Here is a 15,224-nt window from a genome sequence, read left to right on the forward strand (position 1 = left end):
CTCTAGATGATTGTCTCAACTCGCGCAAAGTCTTATCAATCTCAAGATTGAACGGTAGTAATTCACCACACTGTGACCTGCGCATAAGAGGAAACTACAAGTAGAATATGAGAATAGTTTAAGGAACAAATGTCCCTTAAACTGAGAAAAGACTAAAATAAAAAAAAACTAAAAATTTAAACAATTGCCTCCTCGGCAACGGCGCCAAAATTTGATACCGTCGAAGAGTACCAAAGATAAATTTATATTTCCAAACTACTACTATAGCTAGTGGCAGTCAGGGTCGAACCACAGAGAAGCGATGCAATTATTAGTTGTCTGATTTTAGTCTTAAAGTAACAAATGAGTGGGGGTTTGTTTTGAGTGATCTATAGCTAAATGCAGTAAAAGTAAACTAAAGAAATGAATGAAATCAAATAATAAAAGGATGCTAAGATGGTCGGTTCACTATAGTTTCGGCGGCAGTATCCTAGGTAAGTCAGAAATAAACACATGAGACGGGAAAATAAGAAGTCCTCTCGGTCCATTCTTAACAGGTATCATCTTTCGATCTCACTACAGGTCCCTAATATCACTAATGCTAACTTTCGTCCTGAAAAGTGACTTAAAAGTCTAAATTAATTTATCTCTCGATCTTATTAATTTAGTCGTCTTAATAAGTGATACGTGCATATTCTATACACTTTATTTGCGGTTTTGGCACGTATTTCCATGCATAATTGCTAGCTTAAGGCTACTATTTCTCCCGAAACGGTTTACTTTGCATTTTCTATGATTCATTGTAGGAATGAATGGAAGTAAGCTAAATCAAGCCTAAATCGTCTTCTGGAGGCAGCTTTTGGGAAGCTTGGAAGAAGGGAGTTCAGACTCACTCACCTCAGGATGCGTGCTTGGAGTGAAGAGCTGATTTGAAGAGAGAAAGAAGCCACTACACAACTCAGTCCACTCGATCGACCATGTTGTACAGTCGATCGACCGTTGAAGTACAGCAGAAGCTACTGTTCTGAATTGACCAGTCGATCGACCAGTCTGCGAGCTGCGTTTAATTCTTCGTGTTAGACTTTTAAAAGCCCAATTTGTAATTAAATTTTGGCATCGCTTATCAGTAGAACGCAGCTACAATTTTAGGTTATGTTTTTCATTATTCAAGAACTCAGTTTTAGATTTAGTCTAGAGGCAAGAAAGAGGGACGACGAATCCCGAATTCAATTAATTTGTTCATCATTTTAATTAATAAGTTTTATGCAAATTCTTCCTTCTTTAATTTCTTGTTATTTCAATTCTTATTTTTACCAATTTAATTTCAGCAATTAAGTTCTTACCCTTTTGTCTTAAATTCAATTCAATCATGTCAAACTTGTTCCTTGTTATCAATTTTGCAATTGTTTTAGTTTTGATTATACGTAGCTAATTTCCTTGATTGGGAACGAGGTGAGCCATGGCATAAATTAGGACTGCTTTGTTAGTATGAATTCCTCCGTATCGATCTTGTTGTCTTTTGATAAACCTTTTTACTAGATTGAAAGATTAGTAATTAAAATTATCATTAGATTGGAATTTCCCTTGAGCGAAAGCTTTGAGAAATTCTTGGGAATTAGAAGACCGTAAGGTAATTTTGAGCATTGATCGAAAGGCTTGTTCATACTCCCTGAGACCGTATTATAGGACTTCTGCTACTTTGCTGACCTGATCTTAGCCATGGTGAACCGAAGTTCCCGATCTTCTTTTTATCTTGTTGAGAAATTCTTATTTTAGCAATTAGTCAAATTAGTCAACCAATTTAAACCCCCCCCCCCCCAATAATTGTTACTTTTATGGACTGAAATAAGCAAATAGAATTGATCTTGTCTCTCTGTGGTTCGACCCTTACTATCACTATATATAGTAGTAGTTTGGAAAATTATAAATTTAACTTTGATACTAAACGACGGTATCAAAATTTGGCGTCGTTGCCGGGGAGACGGAGTAATTCTGTTTGCTTTATTTTTAGTTTATTTTTCTTGTCTCAAGGAACTTTGGTTCCTTGAGGCCGTTGCTCACCTTTGCTTCTAGTTTTGCTTTTGCACAGTTAGAAGACAGGTTTTTGAGAGGAAGGCTTGAGTACTCTCAGTTCTGCGAATATGGCTACAATATATGATAATCTTCAGCCAAAGGAGCACCACCTTCCAAAGGGGCACGTTTTACCTAGCCCCAGTACCGGTAACTTCGAATTTCGTTCCTCTTATATCGATCTAGTGGAGCGAAATCAGTTTGCTGGTGTGCCGGATGAGGACCCCTTGAAGCATATGGAAATTTTCACAGACTACTGCTGTTCCATACATATACCAGCTGGGGTGACTCAGGATGAAGTAAAGGGGGTGATGTTCTTATACTCCTTGAAGGATTCGGTGCGAGATTGGTACCGCTACCTTGATAGGGTACCTGCTGGAGTCACAGATTGGACATCTCTAGCATTAGACTTCTACAAGAAGTACTTCCCGCTTTCAAAGACTGATGCCTTAATGAGTAAAATTACAAATTTCCAGCAAGAAGCTGATGAGGGTTTTTGTGAGGCATGGGGACGTTTCAAAAGTTTGGTCCGAGTTGTCCCTCACCATGGTTTCCAGCAGTGGTATCTTTGCAACTTATTCTACAATGCTTTATATGATGATTACAAGGTCATCCGGACCCTTGTTGCGAATGGTAGGTTCCAAAACAATACCGGTTAGAATAGAGGTTGGAACACTATTGAGGAGATGGCGGTCCATAGAGCTGAGTTTGGGAGTTCACGTGGAAATTCACGAAAGCAAAGTGATGAAATGAGTACCGTTGTGACACTCATTACTTCTATTACTGCCTGTCTCGAGAAGCTCAAGGCCTCTGAAGTTTCCAAGGAAAGAGTTGAAACTCCTGTCCATAATCCAGATGAGACCGCGAAGTTGAGAGAAATGGTCCAAACTCTTTTGGTTCAAGTGGCGAATATAGAACCAGCCGGGATTGACTCCTCAAAGAATTTTGTGAAGCAGTTGGAGAAAATAGAGGCTAAGCAAGTCGCCAATTCTTCAAGCAAATGTGAAGGGCTAATTGAAACGATTAATGCCATTAATCTCAGAAGTGGCCTCTCTTATGAAGGTCCCGACAAGCCAAGAGGATACTTGGGAAATGATGAAGAAGCTAGTTTAATTTCTGGTGCAAAAACGAGCTCAATTGCCAGTACTTCTAGTCGATCGACCACTACTATCAGTCGATCGACTGGAGCGTCAGATGAAAAAGTTTCTGATCAGAAACTATTCACGCCCAGCATAAGCAGTCGATCGACTGACACCAACAGTCGATCGACTGAGACTCCTGACGAAGAAGTCTCTGTCGAGGAACTGTTCACACCCAACCAGTTTGGTCGATCGACTGTGACCAATGGTCGATCGACCGGGATTCCAGTGTAGGATGCAAATCCGTCAACTAGTTTGCATGATTCTACACTTATTGATGATTTGACGGAGGTTTTAAACTTACGGAAGCCGAAGGTTACTGATCCTACGGCCAGTGTTGCAGTCCCGTATCCGGAGCGTTTAAAGAACACTAAGATGGAGCGCAAGTTTGGTAAGTTTTTGGAGATGGTCCAAAATTTTGAGGTAAGAATTCCTTTCACTGATCTAATTACCCAGGTACCCTCTTACGCAAAATTTATGAAAGACATTTTAAATCGTAAGAGAAATTCTCGTGATGATGGTAATGTTGCTTTTGTGGAAGAATGCAATGCTCTTTCACAAATTAATATACCACTTAAATTAAAGGACCCGGGTAGTTTTTCAATTCCTTGCACTATAGGTAACCACGAAATTCGAAAGGCCCTTTGTGATTTAGGGGCTAGTGTCAGTGTCATGCCATATTCTGTTTGCGAAAGGTTAAATATTGGTAGACTCAAGGTGACCAATATTACCGTTCAAATGGCAAATAGATCGACTCAGAGACCTATAGGAGTTCTAGAGGATGTACCCATTCGAGTGGGTAAGTTTTTTATTCATGTCGATTTCGTCGTTTTAGACATTGCTGAGGACAGACAAATACCTATTATTTTAGGTAGACCATTTTTACATACAGCTGGGGCTGTAATAGATGTCAAACGTGGAATCATAACCTTAGAGGTAAGGGATGACACCATTGAGTTCAGTCTTGCTCGCAAGGCGACTGAACCTGCTGATGATGATACGTGTTATTCCATTGATATTGTTGACAGGGCTGTTACTTGTAATTGGAGGGAATCCTTAGCCAATGATCCCTTAGCTGATCTAACCCGTTTAGATGAGTGTGCAGGTAATATAGTGGAGAATGCTGAGGAGCCAGATGCTTTGGTAGCCTCAATGGAAAGCTACGAGCTCACAGAGGAAAAAGATGAGATGCTCTTGAGCCTGGCAAACGAGAATTTGGTAAACACCTGCTATTCCATTAAAGCTGATTCTGTCTGTGCTGTAGAGGTAAAGGTACCTGACCGTAAGCCACTTCCTCCCAATCTTAAGTATGTTTCTCTAGATGATACGGAGCAGTACCCAGCTATTGTTAGTGCTAAGCTTAATGATGACCAGTTGTCTGCTTTGATGTGTGTGCTTAAGAAAAACAGGAAGGCTCTAGGTTACTCTTTGGATGACATTAAGGGCATCAGCCCTGATGTTTGTATGCATAGGATAGAGCTGGAGGAAGGCCACAAGCCTTACAGACATGGTCAACGCAAGTTGAACCCGAAGATGCAGGAAGTTGTTATGGCTGAGGTGATGAAACTACTCGATGCAGGTATTATATATATAGTTGACAACTCCAAGTGGGTTAGCCCAGTTCAGGTAGTTCCGAAGAAAGAAGGGACTACTGTGGTTAAAAATGAGAAAAATGAATTAATACCGACACGAGTTGTCACAGGGTGGCGGATGTGCATTGATTATAGACAGTTAAATGCCGCCACCAAGAAAGACCATTTCCCTCTCCCATTTGTTGACCAAATGACTAAAAGACTTGCTTCTAACAAATTTTTCTGTTTTCTAGACGGATATTCAGGGTTCTTTCAGATCCCTATTCATCGGGATGATCAGAGTAAGACCAGTTTTACCTGTCCACAGGGTGTTTTTGCATATCGTAGAATGCCTTTCGGATTGTGTAACGCCCCTGCTACCTTTCAGAGGTGCATGATGGGGATTTTTTCTGATTATATAGAGAATATTATGGAGGTATTTATGGATGATTTCTCAGTTTATGGTAGTGACTTTGATCGTTGTTTAGCTAACCTTGATAAAGTCATGCAGCGTTGTATTGATGTTAATCTTGTTTTAAACTGGGAAAAGTGTCAGTTTATGGTCAATGAGGGAGTTGTGTTAAAGCATCTAATATCTGATAAAGTTATACATGTTGACAAAGCAAAAGTGCAGGTGATTGAGCAATTGCCTCCTCCCGTGAATGTTAAAGGAGTGAGGAGTTTCCTTGGTCACACTGGTTTTTATCGGCGTTTCATTAAGGATTTTTCAAAAATTGCTAAACCACTTACACAATTGCTCCTTAAGGATGCTGTCTTTGAATTTAGTGATTAGTGGCTTTCCGCTTTTAACAGGTTAAAGGAGGCTCTAGTTTCTGTACCAATCATTCAGCCGCCTGATTGGTATCTCCCATTTGAGATTATGTGTGATGCCAACGATTATGCGATCGGTGCAGTTTTGGGACAGCGAAAGAACAAAGCTTTGAATGCCATCCACTATGCGAGCCGAACTCTGGATGAGGCTCAAGTCAATTATTATACCACTGAGAAAGAGTTTCTAGTTGTAGTTTTTGCCTTAAACAAATTTCGGTCTTATTTGTTAGGTTCTAAGGTCACTGTTTATACTGACCATGCAGCGCTGAAGACACTCTTTCTCAAGAAGGATGCGAAGCCGAGGCTTTTGAGGTGGATACTCCTTTTGCAGGAGTTTGATTTGGAGATCAAAGATAAGAAAGAGGCAGATAATGTGGTGGCTGACCAATTATATCGCCTGCAGCTGACAGAAAGGGAGGATTCGTTACCTATTAATGATTCTTTTCCTGATGAGAGTCTGTTAGCTATTACTACTTCAGGGTCTTATCCACCTCCGTGGTTTGCTGATTTTGCTAACTTTTCTTTGTGACGGAGTAAGATACCACCCGAGCTTTCTTGGCAGCAGAAGAAGCGGTTTGCTTATGATGCTAGACAATACTTTTGGGATGATCCTTATGTTTTCAAGGAATGCGCAGACGGTCTCATTCGGGGATGCGTTCCTCAATGGGAGGTGACGGATTTCCTAGAAGCTTGCCACTCTTCTGCTTATGGTGGTCATCATGGTCCGTCAAGGACTGTAGCTAAGGTACTCCAATCTGGTTTCTATTGGCCAACTTTGCATGCAGATAGTCGCAATTTTGTTGCTGAGTGCGACGCTTGTCAAAGATCGGGGAATATTTCCAAGAGACATGAGATGCCACAGGTAGGCATTCTTGAGGTTGAGATTTTCGATGTCTGGGGCATTGATTATCAAGGACCTTTTCCGAGCAGTCAAGGTAATAAATATATCCTCGTAGCTGTAGATTATGTGTCCACATGGGTGGAAGCTATTGCTACTCCCCATGGCGATGCAAAAGCCGTGATTAAACTGTTTAGAAAGATTATTTTCCCTCGTTTTGGTGTCCCTCGGGTTTTCATTAGAGATGGGGGAATGCATTTTAAAGAGAAATAACTTAGTGCTTTATTGACTAAATTCGGTGTCCAACATCGTAGAGGTTTGGGGTATCATCCCCAAACTAGTGGTCAGGTTAAGATTTCTAACAGGGAACTGAAAGAAGTTTTAGCTAAAGTTGTTTCTAAATCACGGAAAGATTGGAGTCTTAAGTTAGATAATGTCTTATGGGCTTATAGGACCGCGTTTAAAACGCCAATCGGGATGTCACCATACCGATTGATTTATGGTAAGACATGTCATTTGCCTGTTGAGTTAGAGCGTAAGTCTTGGTGGGCTATTTGTGATTTGAATTTGGAAACTAACCTCACTCGTGAGAAACGCATGACACAACTGAGTGAGTTGGAGGAATTTAGGCTGCTGGCCTATGACAATGCAAGGATCTACAAAGAGAAAACAAAGCGCCGGCACGACAAGAGAATCATCAAGCACGAGTTCCATATTAGCGATAAGGTACTTCTTTTTAACGCTCGTATCCGTTTATTTCCTGGTAAGCTGAAATCCAGGTGGACTGGCCCCTATACGGTCACAGCAGTTACAAAGTTCGGATCAGTTGAATTGGAGACCTCTGTTGGAGAAAAGTTCAAAGTTAATGGCCAATATGTGAAGCATTTTCACGGATCAGATGAATTTGTTGGGAAAGTCGAGGTATTGTACTTCGACCCGTTATCAGATGATGCAAAGTGAGGTAAAAAGGTCGTGCAGGACCTCTTAAACCAGCGCTAACCGGCAGGCAACCCGGGCTGTAATTAATTGTATTTAGGAATTTTATTTTGTTATTTCATTTAATTTGCATTTTGAGTTTTTTGTTTTATTTATTTTCTTTTAATTTGCAATTTCTTGGTTTGGAAAATATGTGCGCCTTTGATAATTTTTGCAGGAATTTATTTTATGCAAAGTGCGTAGGTGGTTTACTGGATGTTTGTGAGAGAAAGACGGGAAATTATGATGGCAAAATGAATTTCTGACGATATTAAGTTTAATTGCCAGCGTTGGCAGTCGATCGACTAAGTTACTCAGTCGATCGACTGAAAAGGAACAGGTCAGAGGCTACTGTATACGGAGCTTGGTCGATCGACTCGGCAATATAGTCGATCGACTGAAGGGAAAAGTCCAGAAGCTGTCTTAAACGAAGACTGGTCGATCGACCGTGTCAGGTGGTCGATTGACCACAGCGCGGGTTCAGAATGCATTCTAATAAGGGGAGTTTTCTTCCTTATCTCATTCATTCATTCATATTCCTAAAATCAGAAAATCAAAGGCAAACCCTATTTTCTTCCCTTTTCTCGCGATTTCCCTGCAAATCCCGTCTTATTCTCGAATTTTCTTGCTTAAATCTTCAAGTTCTCGTCAAAGGTATGCTCTAATCTCATTTCCATCCTTTATTTTCGATTTGTATTGAAGTTTTATGCCAAATTTTCGAGCATTGTGCCTTTGAGTCGGAAAAATCGATATGGGAAAATCGATTTTGGGGATTGTTTTCTTGTCAATTTTATGCTTTAGTTGCTTGTTCTACCCTTTCCCCCTTGATTTTCGAAACTAATTAGCAACTAGGAGGTGTTTAATGCCATTTTCCCCAAAATTTCGAAACCCTAATTTGTTTTTCAATTTCTGATTTTGTTTCGGGTTTTCATAAATTGACATTGTTATGGGAAGCTTGTTGCTAATTTGTTGTTTGCAGGTAAAAAAGATGACTAAAGGAAAGCAGCAAATGTACGAAGGGCAGTCGAGTCAGAGAGCTGCCAAACGACCTCGGGGTCCGCCGCTGATGATTGAGGACACCATGGATAGTCTACCTGACTATCCGCAGATTATCTTTTCCACTTCTACTCAGCGTGCTAAGTTTGCTCTTTTTGCTGCGAAAATGAAAGTTACTGCCACCCGTTTTCTACACAAGCCTACTTTAAAAAAATTAGGCTGTTTTGAGTCTGTTGTGTCCCTGCTAAATGGGACAGGAATGACGGGTCTTGTGGACATGGCTGAGTTCACGTATTACATTCTGACCCTCGAGTTCTTTTCGTCTTATGCTTTTAACTCGGCCTCTTTTGAGGAAAATAAGACTAGTGCTTGCATCTCTTTTCGGCTATTCAATGTCAACTACTCCTTGACATTAGCCGACTTTGCTGGATTTTTGGGTCTTTATTTTGAGGGTAGAACCTCGGAAACTTCTGATGTTCATCGAGTCATGTGGTCATATATTAGTGACTTTTACGGGCCTAAGAGGACGGGCACTTCCGTCCACTTACCCCATCTTCGTTATTTTCTACGGCTAATGGGTAACACCATTTTCGGCCGTAAGGAGTCGAATAATGTGAATACTATTGAATTGTCGATTTAAGCGGGCTATCTGAACATTGAAAGTCGGATAGCCCGTATCTATAACATCGCTTATTTTACTGCCGCTCACTTTCAGACTGTAAGTGAGGGCACTTTGGCCACTATTGCTTGTGACGGGTTGGTGACGCGTATCGCCAACCGTTTAGTTCTACTTTTCCCTCGAGAGGAGGCCCCTATAGACCCTGACCTACGCTTCATGGATCTTGCCTACGCGCAGTCCGTGAATTGGATCGATAGTAGGAGACGGTGGAAGATCGATTCTTTCATCTGCGACCCCATCCCCGTCCTTGGCTACCCTCCTATCCTGCCCCTCACCACTGTTTCGGGGGCAGCTCGCCCGCCCTTGCCTAGTTACAGGCTCCCTATTATGGCGGGTACTACTACTGTTAGCACTTCGAGGAGAGCTCATGCCTCCTCTTCTCAGGCACCCTCTCCCTCCACTCCTGCTCCCACCGGCTTCCCGGTCACTTTCCGTCCCCCTCCACCTACTGTTATCCCTCCGGTCATGGACCAAAGGGGGATGTCACGTGTGTTGACTGAGTTGTGCAGGAGCTTTGACCAGCACCGACTTGACACGGCCTTGGCCCTGTACCCAGTTTACGAGGAGTACGCCCGGGGAGGGATGCTTCCACAGGGTGCCTGGACTCACCCGTCCTTCTTTGTCCCTCCGGTGGGCGGTTACCCTCGTCCTGCTAGGAGACCTCCTACTACTACTACTACTGCCGCTGCTGCTGCGGAGGAGGAGAGCGACTCGGGGTCCGGAGAGTCTAGTGGTGAAGAGTACGATGGTGGCGATTAGATGCTTGTGACCTCCCCTGTTTTTGGCTGGTTTGGGGAGGTCGTCTTTTGTGAGTTTCCGAACCTTCTTTATTAGTTTCCTTTTTATTTTATTATGCTTTTATTCTTCCCTATTTCTGCTGGTGATTTGCTGCTGAGCACAATTAGGGCATTGTGCGTTTTGGTTTGGGGAGGGTATTTGCATATTTCTTTTGCATCTGCATTTGTTTTTTATTGCATTTCAGTCACACGGTTACTGCATTTTAGCTTTTTTTTTGGGAAAGGTAAGCTTCTCATTAAATAATTAAACCAAGCCCATTACATCATTGTTGAAAGATAAGCACTACACTTATCCTAATTCTTACAAATTATATCAATCCAATCCAAAGCTTTACTATTCTTGCTACCAATTCTAATACTACTCAACCTTAGCCGAACTTCATTATGAAGCTGTCTGACTAAGCATTCAGGTCTAAGCAGTAGCATATCCACCCTGCATTTGTTCCTGCACCACCAAATGTTCGTCATCAATGCTGCCATTACAACTGCTATCACTCGTTTCCTTGCCAAACTTCGTGATCTCCATTTTATCCACCAGTCACAACACTTCTCTGCAGGCAACTGGAAAGGACACCAACTGTGGACCAAAGCCCTGCATTTCCTACTGTATTCACACCTAAAAAATAGGTGCTCATGATCCTCCTCAACCAGTCCACACAGGAAACAGAGATTATCAGTAATAATCTGCATTTTCATGAGCCTATCTTGTGTGAGTAGTCTCTCCTGAGCTATTAGCCACATACAGAACCTATGCCTGGGCACCATCCACCGCACTGTCATCAATGCTGCCCATCTGACTTTCTCAATATCAGGTCGAAGAAACTTGTATCCCTGCTTAATGGTATATTGCCCTGTCATTTGTCCCACATTACCATAAAATAATTGATGAAAAATAGTCTTCACTTGACAATTTTTGCGCCAAGCCCAACTACTATTGATTGATGGTTCATACTCCTTCCAAGTGCATCTTTTGATATAGATGGAATGCACCCATTTGACCCACAAGTGGTCTGCTTTCTGCTCAATCCACCAGACGTACTTTCCTAGTGCTGCAATGTTCCAGTCATACAGGTTCTTTATCCCAAGCCCTCCTTGATTAAATGGACGACATATAGCATCCCAAGCCACCAGAGCAGGACCTTCCTGATGCTCAGTACCATGCCAGAGAAACCGTCTGCACACTGCTTTAACCTTGGCTATAACAGTTTTGGGAATGATAAAAATTCGTGCCCAATAAGAATGGAGGGAACTTAGGACTGATTGCACAAGAACCAGTCTACCAGAATAAGCCAACTTTCTAGCCCCTAATCCCCTTATTCTCTCAACAACTTTCTCTACCAAACAATGGCATTCCAAGACTGACAGTCTTTTAGGAGACACATTGATCCCCAAATACTTAAAAGGCACCTTATCAGGTTTCATACCAGTCTCAGTCTCAATCTCAGTAACCATCTGCTCAGTCATACCATTACAATAAAAATTAGACTTCTCCTTGTTCATTTGCAAAGCCTGAAGCCTTAGAGAAATAACCAAAAGCATTCAATAATAATTCAATACTCTTCCTATCCCCCTTACAGAACATGATCAGGTCGTCAGCAAAACAAAGGTGAGTCAGTCCAATGTGTTTGCAAAGAGGATGGTGCCTGAACTGTCTATGTCTCTGAACTACCCCCAAGATCCTACTAAGGTATTCAATGCAAATCCTAAATTAACCGGTCATGAATGCCTGAACTGTCTATGTCTCTGAACTTCATTTTAGCTTGCATTTGTGTTAATTTCAAAAAAAAAAAAAAAATAGTGGAGTCGGATTGGAGTTTATTAATGATGATTTTGCACTATTAGTCAAATATGCCATTCCTTGCCTTTTCACAGCTGCTTAGCGAGAATTAAAAGTGATTTCTCAAATTTTGTTATGGAATTCATTTCGGGTAATTAGACTTGGCAAACTACTTATACTTTCTGAGATACAGAGCCTTTAACTGGTGACATTCATGACCGGTTAATTTAGGATTGAGAGTAGTACTCCCTTCATTTCATGTTTTGCACGTGTATGAGTTTTGATTGCTTATTGCCTAAACGCATCGGTTTGTGGTCGGTATTGCATGTTTTGAGAACTATTGCATCTTCCCCTTTCTCATTTTACCCCATTAACTCCACTATAAGCCATATCTGCCAGTTGCCCTTAACTACATCCCATACTTAGCCTACCATTGTGCCAAGCTAGGAAGTAGTAGAGGAATTTTTCGAATTATAAGCAGTTTTGGTTCGTTTTTGTAATGTTGGAGTGAGTATTTATGAGAAGTGGAGGAATTGCAAGAGTGTCAGCCTGAAGAAAAACAAAGGCGGAAATCAGAAAAATGAAAAAAGGAGGATGTTCACCTGGGCATAGAGCACTGGAATGCACAGGGTGGTCGATCGACTGCCATCACTGGTTGATCGACCACAGCTCAGAAGTTGAAAAAAAATAGAATGAAAAGAAAGAAAAAAAAAAGGAATAATAAGAAATTTGAAAAAATAATAATTTGGTTGAATTGAGAACACGCCTCATGTGCTTATTTCATGAATTGGAGGTGTTTGTTTTGGGATATTGTGTTGCTTAGTCTTTTAAAGGCATGGTTTATATTTCGAGTTGGAGGAACGGGATACGGTTTTTGATGGTTTGTTAGGTACTAGCTTGGCTCTTACCTTCACATTTCCATACTTGTTTTGCCCTTTCTTTCCCACTTAGCCTCACATATCCAAATTTTGCAATAGTTCGGCATGTAATAGTCCTTGACGGTGGTTATGCGTGTGTACGGTAGCTAGAATCATTATTCATACTAGTCATGCATACATGTTTTGTCGGTCGTAGTTTAGGTGAGAGTCTGTATTTTCTTCCCTCTCTTTTACATATATTCTTACCATTTGCTTTGCTAAGAGAAGAGTGACCCGGGAGAGTCAAAATTTATGAGTCTTGCAAGGTCGAACACCGGATTTAATTCCATGACATGCATAAGTTTGTTCACTTGATTTGAGCTTTGCTGTAGTTGACTATGTGCATTAAACGGTTTGGCATTGACTTGTAGCTAGCTCTAAGATATACTCCTTTCCATTAGGTTTTTATATGGGTCATAGTGCTTGCTTGGGGACAAGCAAGGTTTGGTTTGGGGAAATTTGATACGTGCATATTCTATACACTTTATTTGCGGTTTTGGCACGTATTTCCATGCATAATTGCTAGCTTAAGGATACTATTTCTCCCGAAACGGTTTACTTTGCATTTTATATGATTCATTGTAGGAATGAATGGAAGTAAGCTAAATCAAGCCTAAATCGTCCTCCGGAGGCAGCTTTTGGGAAGCTTGGAAGAAGGGAGTTCGGACTCACTCACCTCGAGATGTGTGCTTGGAGTGAAGAGCTGATTTGAAGAGAGAAAGAAGCCACTACACAGCTCAGTCTAGTCGATCGACCATGCTGTACAGTCAATCGACCGTTGAAGTACAGCAGAAGCTACTGTTCTGAATTGGCCAGTCGATCGACCATGCTGATCAGTCGATCGACCAGTCTGCGAGCTGCGTTTAATTCTTCGTGTTAGACTTTTAAAAGCCCAATTTGTAATTAACTTTTGGCATCGCTTATCAGTAGAACGCAGCTACAATTTTAGGTTATGTTTTTCATTATTTAGGAACTTAGTTTTAGATTTAGTCTAGAGGCAAGAAAGAGGGACGACGAATCCCGAATTCAATTACTTTGTTCATCATTTTAATTAGTAAGTTTTATGCAAATTCTTCCTTCTTTAATTTCTTGTTATTTCAATTCTTGTTTTTACCAATTTAATTTCAGCAATTAAGTTCTTACCCTTTTGTCTTAAATTCATTCAATCATGTCAAACTTGTTCCTTGTTATCAATTTTGCAATTGTTTTAGTTTTGATTATGCGAAGCTAATTTCCTTGATTGGGAATGAGGTGAGCCATGGCATAAATTAGGATTGCTTTGTTAGTATGAATTCCTCCGTATCGATCTTGTTGTCTTTTGATAAACCTTTTTACTAGATTGAAAGATTAGTAATTTAAATTATCATTAGATTGGAATTTCCCTTGAGCGAAAGCTTTGAGAAATTCTTGGGAATTAGAAGACCGTAAGGTAATTTTGAGCATTGATCGAAATGCTTGTTCATACTCCCTGAGACCGTATTATAGGACTTCTGCTACTTTGCTGACCTGATCTTAGCCATGGTGAACCGAAGTTCCCGATCTTCTTTTTATCTTGTTGAGAAATTCTTATTTTAGCAATTAGTCAAATTAGTCAATCAATTTCAAACCCCCCCCCCCCCCCCCAATTAATTGTTACTTTTATGGACTGAAATAAGCAAATAGAATTGATCTTGTCTCTCTGTGGTTCGACCCTTACTATCACTATCTATAGTAGTAGTTTGGAAAATTATAAATTTAACTTTGATAATAAACGACGGTATCAATTAGGCAGTCTTTTTCCCTCCCCTATCTTTCGATCTTATCGGGTCGGTCAATTCCTAAACATTCAACTAGTCGCGTGCACTTGATTCGTCAAATATAGAAATTAAATTAATTAAAACGAAGGTAATCTCACGTGGCCGGTCGATCGACCAAGTAGGCCAGTCGATCGACCATGGCGCGATTTCAGGTCATACAATTCTACGCCGCCTACTGTACAGATTCCCTACATCCTAGCACAAGGGGTTTAGCTAGTCATGATATTAATAATAACAGCAATGGAATTGATAAATAAAACGATAGAATTCCTAATCGAAATAGCTAAATAGATAACTAACATAAATCGATAAATTGGCTTTCGGGAAATTGTTCTAGCAATTCTAATCTATGAGTGAATGAAAGAAAAATTGAAATTATAGAACAAAGGAATGCCAGTAGAAAGCAGGAAGAACCTTGAAAGCACGAACGAAAATAAGCCAACAAAACCGATTGTATTGAATGATTAAACTTGAATGCAAACCCTAATTATTTCCCTAACTAACTGATAAAGACTTGATGATCAAACTGGATGATAACTTTCTGAGGAGGAGTTACGTTATAAAGGAATTATCACGTAACCTAATCCTCCTAACCAAAATTACAATGGGCTTTCTAATTCTCGATCTTTTAACTTGCGTCAGAATCACGGTCTGGTCGATCGACCACAAGGACCAGTCGATCGACCAACCTACGCTGTACAACAGCTTTTGTTCTTCGTTCTCTGGTCGATCGACCATGTAGGTCAGTCGATCGACCACTGTAGCTGGTAGTCGCTTCTAAATTCTTCATAAAGTTGTTTTTCGGGCCTCGAAATGCGCACCAAGTTCGTTTCTTGTGTAAATACTTCATGTCAAATGC

At 40.8% G+C, this 15,224-nt stretch overlaps 1 non-coding gene across 1 annotated transcript; it reads right to left on the minus strand.

Moving 5' to 3' along the window:
* Nucleotides 1–2,493: 2,493 nt before the first annotated feature.
* LOC141635471 (small nucleolar RNA R71) lies at nucleotides 2,494–2,602 on the minus strand. Its single transcript, XR_012540160.1, has one exon. It is a non-coding gene; the product is annotated as a small nucleolar RNA R71 (small nucleolar RNA).
* Nucleotides 2,603–15,224: the final 12,622 nt, after the last annotated feature.

This window comes from Silene latifolia, chromosome Y, assembly GCF_048544455.1.
Source record: "Silene latifolia isolate original U9 population chromosome Y, ASM4854445v1, whole genome shotgun sequence".
Taxonomy (NCBI): domain Eukaryota; kingdom Viridiplantae; phylum Streptophyta; class Magnoliopsida; order Caryophyllales; family Caryophyllaceae; genus Silene; species Silene latifolia.